We start from the raw sequence: 10691 nt of genomic DNA, 5'->3' as shown, positions 1-10691 counted from the left end.
AGGGAAACAAAAAAAGCGCCTGTCTAAAAAATAGATGATAGCTTAATGTCTCTCTGTGAGCTTATCGTGATTCATGGGTTGAAACGGAGCATTTTGCTGGGTTAGACGTCCTGAAACTGAAGCAGAGGAAGGGAGAAGGGAGAGAAAGGCTTGATCTAATATCTGAGACGGAGGAGGTAAAGAACATGTTAGATCAGAATCCATGTAGTGATAAAAATGTGTTTATAGTCTCTGTTTCTGTGGTTTTAAAGCTACACTTTTGAATATTTTCCAAAACTCGTTCAAGCAAAGTTTGAACTTTATTTTCTTTGTCCTTTCTGTCCTTTTTTTTCTGGTACTTCATTAAAATCAAAATAAAGCAAGCAACTGAATATGTTTGTAAATTTGTAGATATGACAGAAAAAATAACTATACACGTAAAATTATTGTTTCTCGAAATATCTGAAACAGAACAGACATTTGAAGAAAAATAGACAAAATTATTCAAAAAGACAAAAACAATTATTTTATAACTGAGTAAAGGATTTAAATTTCTCCCCCTGAGATACAGTTATTGCACTTTAGGTTTTATATTATTTTGGGGCGCTCCTGTCACGCCGTAATCTCGCTCCAGAATTTCTGCCCTGAACTCCTCTAATCCTCAGGAGGAGGAGGAGGAGGAGGAGGAGGAGGAGGAGGAGGAGGAGGAGGAGGAGGAGGAGGAAGGCCTGCATCCATACAGCCTCCCCTCCCCCATGCAGTCACCCTTCCCCCCTCATCTTCACCACAATGGTGAGTCCCCCGGTGATTGGGAGCAGGGAGCTGGGTGTGTGTTTGGGGGCGTCGTACAGCTTGGTCTCAGTTCGCCTCTTTAGAAAAACCAGCTGCTCTCCTCTCAGCCTGAACCCAGGTTCAGCTTCAGGCTCTGAGATTTAAATCACAGACATAATCACCAGCAGCCACATATTCACACCTCCTTTTATTGGCTGATGAACTCCTGGGGTTCAGGCATTTTTGTCTCTCCTTCATCCAATTAAAATCATTTTTATATCTGTGTTTTGTGTAAACCTGCATATTTTTATTCCATACTCTGGTTTCTGCCTCCTTCTGTTATTATTTCAGTACATGTAGTTTTGTGCTGTTAGGTCTTTGATTAAATCTCCCATTTTGTTCCCAGCTCTCTTATACTGCAGTTGGCATTATTTCCACATTGATCAGACGTTCTGGTTCTGGTTTTTGGATTTCTGGCACATTATTGTGGTATTAACAGATATAATTTACCCCCTTAATGACCCAAACCAGTCCAGACGACAGACCTGCTTTCTTGAGGCACTTAAAGTGGGTTCATAGAAGGTAACAACCAAAAATGTTCTGATTAATGTAATGACCATTTTGTCCCTCTTCCATTTTGGACCTGTACATTTGTGGTGGTTCGGTATTTTGGTTTTATTTACCCTCTATGGTAAAATGTTGCCATTTGGTAACAAACCCACTGAGTTCCTTCCACAAACACACAGTAGCTTCTATTTATAAGATGTATTGCACTGAAAAAGAGAGAGACGGGATCTTATAAGAAAAAAAAATAATTTGCTGTTTTCTGCAGACCTCTTTGCAGGGAGGAGCATCATTGACTCCTCAGAAATCATAAAAAAAGTATTTTTGCATTTTTGAAAATGCAAAAATACACATTCAACAATAAGTGAGGTAAATTCACTATTCTGTGGTTTATTGCATTATATTTGATCGTTTAATAATGTTAAAATGTGGAAGTTACCACATGGTAACGCTGTACCGTTCAGATTACCGTTGTATTGTTAACATGTCGCTGCTTTGCTCTGATTAGTCTGCTATAATAAAGCATCCTTTCCAGATCGCATATGACTTTTTTCTTCAATTTACAGAAAGAATGCAACAAACTTTTGTAGTTTCTTACAGAAGAAAACCAAACTAGTTTTTCCTGTAGATAATAGTAAGCTCGCTGTCATGGCAAAAAGGTTGCCGGTGCAAATACCCAGGCTGTACCGGTTATTGTCAGAGTGCAATGCATTCAGGTGTGAGACCCACCTGTGCCTCACACCTGAGAGGAACTGATTAATCAGTTTCCACAAGCAGCAAGGTACTAAAATATAATGAAAACAATTATTCAACGGAAAACTTCTAATGAGACGTTGAAAAATGTCTTTTAAATTCTTTTTAGCTTTTATACTGTTAAAGCTACTGGGACCTTTTTAGACTATAACCTGAATTGATAAATAAAGGTTTTTACAATAATAAATCAAACTCTCTCATTTTCATTCATTTCCACTATCGTACAGTGTTGCCAAAGGGCAACATCAACAAAAATAAGTAGAATATAATATATTTTAAAAGATTATCTTGATTATGTTCACTTGGTTGGTTTAATGTCTATAAAACATCCCAAACCTTTTTTTACAAACAGGCATCATTATGCGTACCGTAGAGGGTGGGTCACAATCCGACATTTTAAAGTCAATAAGCCGTGGAAACGCGCCGCAAATACATAAATGCTCTGCAAACACAAAACTGAGCCTAACACACAAAACAAATGCAAAGGCAAAATGCTGCAAGTAGCAGAAAAGAGCTGCAAACAAGTTCCGCATAACAGAAGTGCTCCAGACCACTAGAGGGAGACAATCACCAACTGAGTCATATGAGACCAGACCCGGCGGTCTTAGTAAACAATAACAGGAAGCCCAAAGGAAAGTTGGATAAAAGAAAGAAAAGGTATATTTTCCTAGCCTCCATAGTATATACCTTATATACTTGCTTAGTATTAGCGTGCTTGAGAATTTTTAGTAACATTTCTGATATAAATCACTGCTGCCTGATGTCTGTAGACGACAGGCCGCTGTCTACTCCCCCTAGTGGTCTGGAGGACTTCCGTTATGCTGAGCTAGTTTGCAGCTTTTCTTAACTTGCAGCATTTTTCATTTGCATGTGTTGCGTTGGTTTATGTTTTTTTGTAAAACTAATACTAAAGTATTCATTCAGAATTGGGGATTTTAATACCTCTGCATTTGTTGAAAACACCTAGAGAGAAACTGAAATGGAGGAGCGAATTAATAAAGGGACAAATTGACTCAGAGCTTCTGAGCTTCATGTTTCCTGTCCTGAAATAGCCTAACTAATTTCATCTGCCTGATTTAAGATAAAAAGATCTCAGCTTCAGGATAACTATGAAACAAAGACGTCCTGATGGTTGTTGTATTTTTATCTATAACATAGTAAAGTATGTCCTGCAGTAGACTTGAGTTAAACTGCTTTAAATGACATGAATAATCCTTCTCTTAGATTAATAAAAACTGAAGATTAAATCCGTTATCTATCCCAGGAAATGGTTTCAGCCCACATTTAAAAGCAATAAAATCCAGGATATGCAACAAAATTAGCATTTGTTCCATAAATCAAATTTATTACAAATGATCAAATGTTATATAATCAATAATCACACAGATCTCTGTTTTATTAAGGTTTTAATTGAATTAAACACACAGAAATGCCATTAATACTTATAAATACAGATTACTTCTACATAATGCAAAATAAATGTTTTCGTAATAACAAAAATCAACATTTAAAATAGATTTAAGGTAAACTTTTATCCGAGTTTTCTTTGTCTTCTGTTTAAAGTGAAGATTTCACAGCCTAATTTGGGTTTCCAGAACCAAAGGATAGTACGGATAAAGAGTTAACGGTGTGACGGAGGAAAGAACAAATTAAAATCTTTAAACCCTCCTGGACCAAAGCATCAGGGGTAGAACAGGGAAACCTTGGAGCTACTGCGAGTCGGACCCGGCTGTCTATTTCTGCTCCGTGGTTCTGTCTCCAGGTCCAACAGCGGTCCCTCCCACAAAGCCAAGCGGTGCCGGCCTCCCCGAGGTTCTGGAAGCTTTACATTCAGAACCAGATGACACAGTTGGATGAACTGGATAAAGTTCCACGAGGTGAGGAACAAAACTAAGCAGAACTTTGCTAAATGTGTGATCCAGACGAAAATTCACAACAAACGGATCTGGGAAGTGGGTCAGGCTTGGTTTGGACTTGATTGAGCTTCTCTGTCTCTCTTTTAGTTTAGAGTCAACATTCAGTTCCACATGTTTACATTGCATTGAAATGACTGTTGTCATTTCAGCTTTTAACTATTTGCTCTCTCTTTTTCTTCATAGAAGGTACACCTGGTCTGGCGTTCTGTTAACTGTGACATCATCCAGAGAAGACGGCTCACCCGCTACTTCCATCTAATGTAGAACAGATTACTGGATCAATGTGTGCTTCTGTGCTTTTTTGTTTCTCTTGTTGTGTCTCTGTTCTGTCTTCTGTAACCCCAGTCGGTCGAGGCAGATGGCCGTTCATACTGAGCCCGGTTCTGCCGGAGGTTTTCCTTCCCGTTAATGGGGAGTTTTTCTTTCCACTGTCGCTTCATGCATGCTCAGTATGAGGGATTGCTGCAAAGCCATGGACAATGCAGACGACTCTCCCTGTGGCTCTACGGTTCCCCAGGAGTGAATGCTGCTTGTCGGGACTTTGATGCAATCAACTGGTTTCCTTATATAGGACATTTTTGACCAATCTGTATAATCTGACCCAATCTGTATAATATGATTGAACTTGACTTTGTAAAGTGCCTTGAGATGACATGTTTCATGAATTGGCGCTATATAAATAAAATGTAATTGAATTGAAAGTCATTTTGACATTTACCACACTTTTTTCTTGGACAAAATCTCCTGAAAATAGCCAATTTTTATTTTTTTAGCGCTGCGATAAACTGGCGACCTGTCCAGGATGAACCGCCTCTCACCCGTTGACAGCTGGAGAAAGACACCAGCAACCCCCACAACCCCATCAGGGATAAGCGTGATGGAAAATGGATGGATATATTTCTTTAACACACCTTTAACAAAAGCACAAGAACAAGACTGGTTTTCTGAAGGCAAAGGGAAATTTAAAGAAAGGAGTACAACTTTAAAAGCTTAATTTAATTGATAACCGATCAGGTTATTGACCTGAAGTGTGGCAGGAACCTTGATAGGAGTCTATGTCTGTGTAACCTAATTTTTTACCATTATTTACCAGTTTATATAATCACTACGACCAGCAGATATGATCACAGCTGAAGTTGTGGTGAAAAATATATTTTTATCCCTGAGCTCATAATTATTCTGCAACAAAGTGTCTTGATTTATTGTTGCAATAATTAATAAGAACCGTTTTAAAACAGGAACTAGCCTGGTTATTATATGGCCGCCTGGTTCTGCTGGAGGTTCTCCTCCCTGTTAAAGGGGAGTTTTCCTCTCCACTGTCGCTTCATGCATGCTCAGTATGAGGGATTGCTGCAAAGCCATCAACAATGCAGACGACTGTCCACTGTGGCTCTACGCTCTTTCAGGAGGAGTGAATGCTGCTTGGAGAGACTTGATGCAACCTGCTGGGTTTCCTTAGAGAGGAAACTTTCTCACCAACCTGGAGGATCTGATGGAAGCTGACTTTGGAAAGAGCCTTAAAGATGATGTGATGTTAATTAGAGCTATATGAATAAAATTGAATTGAATTGAACTGCTGTGCAGTGATAAATTAGGCCGTTTGGATGGACCGCACCTGACTGGCTTAAGGGAATTTTTAGGAAAAACAGCAAAATGTTGGCAAGCAAAGCAGTCATAAATAATCATCGTCATAATTGTTTGTTTTTCTGATATCATGCATCTCTAAACTCTTAAAATAAACCAGGAAAAATCCCAGAAGTGTTGTACTTGTATGTGGTCTTTGTTGGTTTCTGTCGGGTAGTTCCACCCCCCCCCCCCCACCCCAAGGTTCTTAACGAGTATGCATCACTGAGACCTAATAAAACTTTTCTGCATGGTCCCACATTTCACTGCCATATATAAACCTGGAATATTCTCAGGGAGTCTTTCCTTACAACTACAAGTTTTCTTAGCCTGTGGCATAAAAACACATTTAACTGTTTTTCTTGGGTTTCTGTTAGAAGGCAGGAGTATAAATAGCTTAGTGCGGATCTCCAGATAACTCCAGATGCATTGTGGGGGTTGTTTCTGGATTGGCTTTAGCCCAGAAATGATCCTAAAATCTGATGTCTGCTTTCTCCATTGTCATTCCCTAATCTGGGCCTGTATAGTCTATCTGATCTGTTGCAGTTAATGCTACGTTAACATCAGTTTAATCTGCACTTTAACCTGTTTTGTTTTGGACTGCTGGTAGTTTTCCCAGTTTAATCCCTAATCTGGCGTTTTTATCCATAGTTATGCTGTCAGTTGGTTTCTGTTTTCCTTTATTAATCCTGGTTTATCCCCTAGACTCATCAAATTATGCTGTAAAAACCTCCACACTGTCTCATTTGTTCCCACACAACGTAAAGCTGCCGGCTTGAAGACGACGACACATTTGTTTTATCCTCGTCCCTCACAATCAAAGTCGACGCCTGGTGTTGTGTCAGCGCGGCTGATCAGGATGTGCGTTTACTTCTCTCTGTTGTTTCTCTCTTCGTGGTGATTGCACTCACAGCGGGGCGTCCTCGCCGTGCCGCCGGTGCGAGGCCGCCGCACAACAAGGCCTCTCCATTATGCAGCGTCCAGTCGGCAGAATTAAATTCAGGCGGCTGCATCCATCAGAGCCTCATCTGGAAGCGCGGACGCTGCTCCAGCTTTGACGGATCCTGTTTGGAGGCTGTCACAACCCATCGTCCCGGCCTCAATCAAACCCGGCCACCGGTGTCCGGCCATTTATCTAAAAAGACACCTTTCTGATTATTCACAGAGACGCCTGGCGTTCTGCCGTACTGTCGGCTGAATCTAAAGGAGATAGGGGTCAAGATTTGTCTTAAAAATGCAAAGCTTGTGTTAACACCACCACAAATGGCTGAAAAAAATCTGAAAAGTTGGTTATTTTGAGGTTATTTTGTTTTTTACTCTTCTAACCAAGGTTTGAAAACATCCAAAGAAACCGACCGATTTTTGTCTGAAGGCCAAATTAAATTTAAAGGAAGCAGAAAACCTTTTTAAAAAATTGCACGTAGAAGAGTGTATATGTTGCTTTTATAAAATGCCTCAGTAGAGGCCGTCACCATCAGCTAGTGGATGAAAAGGAGGACGGATGTTTGAGTAGAAGGATGGACAGATGACGGAAGGATGGATTTTCTAACAAACTGAACTTTCTGATGCTTTCTGCTCTCAAAGCCACAACAGCAGTGGAGCCATTTTGTCTTCTCATTTCGCTTTTATGGCTCTGTAACCATCAACCTTAAAACATGCAGACAAAGCTAATGGCCCGAACATTGTTTAGGAAAAAAATAGTCACCGTTTTTGGCTCCACATTTTTTTTTTTTCAAAATAAGAAAAGAATGTCCCTTTGAAAGGAGCGGTGTAGTTTAGGCATCAGCTTTAGCTTATATAGTCTATTAAAGATGCTTATTCTAACTGAAAATAAATGTTATTGCCTGGGATTCATGTCGGTTTTTAAATCTGCACCACACAGATTATTAATTTTGGTGACAGAAAATGTGAAAAAGGCATGAAAAAAAAACACTCATAAAATGGCTCCATTGCTGTGGTGGCTTTGAAAGCAGACAGCAGGATAAAGGATAAACAAATTAAAGGCTGGTCAAAACGTTAAAAAAAAAATTATGTAAGTATATTTAACGACAGAAGGGCATCACTGACGCACAAACAGCAAAGTGAACCTTCATGTAATCTGCTGCTAGGTAGCGTCTGAGCTGCGGCGCTGCTGGCCGGGCTTCAAAGCTCCCAGGAAAGGTCCGTCCTCAGCGGGGGGGAGGGGGGGGGTGACTCCCCCACTGAGGAGGAGGAGGTGATACGGCATGGAGATCAAGAAGCTTTATGGTCACTGACCAACAATAATGGCCCCCATTAGGCTAACCTGTTAGCTGATAGCTACATTTATTAGTTTATTAAATGATTACAGTATCTTTATGTATTTATGGGCACTTTAGTTCAGCATAGTCCCTCATGGGCTAGGAATGTGTTATTTTATGATGGCATTTATTAATAATATTGTTTAAACTTCCTCGGCCTTTCCATTACTGCAGAAAGCAGGTGAACGGTGACAGAGACAGACGAGTTTCCATCAATGTTCTTCATGCTCATTGTGAAACATCGCATTAGGAAAGGTTGGTGGAAATGGCAAAACTTTAAATAACTTTTTTAATTTTCGTAAAAACGTTTTTATGCTCACTTCAGTTGTTTTTTTAGATTTAGCAAAAACAAAGAGTTAATGCGCTGAATAAGTTCTGAGGTAGAGACGGCGTGGACATGAGCAGGTTTCATGGTAATGTGAAGGTCCGTGTTCTCCAGATGACCAAATAAAGGCTCTGCTCTCAGCACAAGGTGATTTCTTTATTAATATGGAGAGTTTGTTAGTAAACCTTATGGAAAATGTCTGATTTTATTTCAATCCAAAATTTTAATTTAGTTCTTTTACAAAATATTTTGGGAAGTGGAATTTGGTCAGCCTAAGGGCAAAAACATATTCAGCATTCATGCAAAACAATAAATGTAAGGAAGCTGCCTCAAGGTGTCATTCTCAGCCATCCATCCCTCCATCCATCCCTCCGTCCGTCCGTCCATCCATCCATCCATCCCTCCATCCATCCATCCATCCATCATTCATCCATCCATCCACCCATCCATCCATACATCCTTCTCTCCATCCATCCATCAATTCTTCCATCCATCCTTCCGTCCATCCATTCATCCATCCATCCATCCATTCATCCATCCATCCATCCATCCTTTCGTCCATCCATCCGTCCATCCATCCATCCTTCCGTCCATCCATCCGTCCATCCATCCATCATTCCGCTCATCCATCCATCCATCCATCATCTATCATCCATCCATCCATCCATCCATCCATCCATCCATCCATTATTCCATCATCCATCCATCAATCCATCATTCCGTCCATCCATCCATCCTTCCGCCCATCCATCCATCCATCCATCATCTATCATCCATCCATCCATCCATCCATCCATCCATCCATCCATCCATCCATCCATTATTCCATCATCCATCCATCAATCCATCATTCCGTCCATCCATCCATCCATCCATCCATCAATCCATCCATTATTCCATCATCCATCCATCAATCCATCCTTCCGTCCATCCACCTGTCCATCCATCCATCCATCCTTCTCACCATCCATCCATCAATTCTTCCATCCATCCATCCATCCATCCATCCATCCATCCATCCATTAATCATTCCATCCATCCATCCTTCCGTCCATCCAACCATCCATTCATCATTCCATCCATCCATTATTCCATCATCCATCCATCAATTCATCATTCCGTCCATCCCTCCATCCTTCCATCCCATCATCCATCCATCCATCCATCCATCCATCCATCAATTCTTCCGTCAATCCATCATTCCGTCCATCCATCCATCCCTTCATCCATCCATCTCTTCATCCATCCATCAATTCATCCATCCATCCATCCATCCATCCATTCTTCCATCCATCCATCCATCTTTAATATTTGCTTGTGTTTACATTGTGATTGACTGATGGATGTAACAACCATCTGGTAGACGCCAATTAATCCTTTGCTCTAATTATTGGTGTTTGGTTTTATTTTCTCTTGGCATTTTTAAAGTTAGCTAATTACATGGATGACTTTTTCTGTATTTGTTTTTATTTCCTTTTTCATGTATTTAGTCTGAACCTTTGTCAGTGTACAGGTGAGTTAGGCAGGTATAAATACATAAGCAAATGAATATATAATAATATTCATCATATTGACAGTACTTTCATCACTAATAAACTTTGTGTAAACTGCTTTCCAAATGTTTAACCATTTATTGGCCCAATAACATCTCATGTTGAGATGCTTCCAAACATATATAAAAAAAAAAGCAGCTCATATATACACGTGTCCTATAAATATACAGTAAACACATATACATCCAGACACAGTATGGGCCCCCCACTCCGCCATCTTGTAGCTGAATTTCAATGAACCATCCATAATGCATGATGGGCACCGTAACCATGGCAACATAAATCCAAGGTTACACCAACCCACCCCCCCCCCCTCATCTCCACCATCCCTGACACCCCTCCCCCATCCCATCCACAGACATAATTGGTTGTCACGGTAACCCAGTTGTTCTGACTCCCCCGATGGAGGAGACGCATCCATCAGACGGCCCAACCCCCAACCGCACCCCCCCCCCCCACCACCACCACCAATCAGCCCAGCACTCCCAGTGTGACTCTGGAGATAAATCAGCTTTCACTTGTGAAAAATTCACCTTTGCTGATTTATTTCAATGGTTTTGTGTCAATTTTTTGCTTAATTTTTGTTATTCAGGATTTTTTTTTTACCTTTCTTGGTGTAAAAAGTCTCTCAGCTATTTTTCCAGTGTTAGAAATGTTATCTTCTGACATATTTATCAACCGGATCTCTTACTGGGACCTTCGCATAGTTGATCCTTAAAGCTCTGCTCAGTACTTTACCAGCAGATGAATGGATGGATTCTTCCGTTTCTATTTGAATTTATCTATCCGAAGCAAAAGAAAATCCTAAGAAATTGACCAAAGATTTCCAGAAGGGCGCGTAAAAAGCGCGTAAAAAGAGAAATGCTGTTAACTTCTCTTTTACAGCCTGATTCTGAGCAGGTTACTGACCTGATGTGACAGGAAATCT

This window comes from Fundulus heteroclitus, unplaced genomic scaffold (assembly GCF_011125445.2).
Source record: "Fundulus heteroclitus isolate FHET01 unplaced genomic scaffold, MU-UCD_Fhet_4.1 scaffold_36, whole genome shotgun sequence".
NCBI lineage: Eukaryota > Metazoa > Chordata > Actinopteri > Cyprinodontiformes > Fundulidae > Fundulus > Fundulus heteroclitus.
This window is presented reverse-complemented; position numbering follows the sequence as displayed.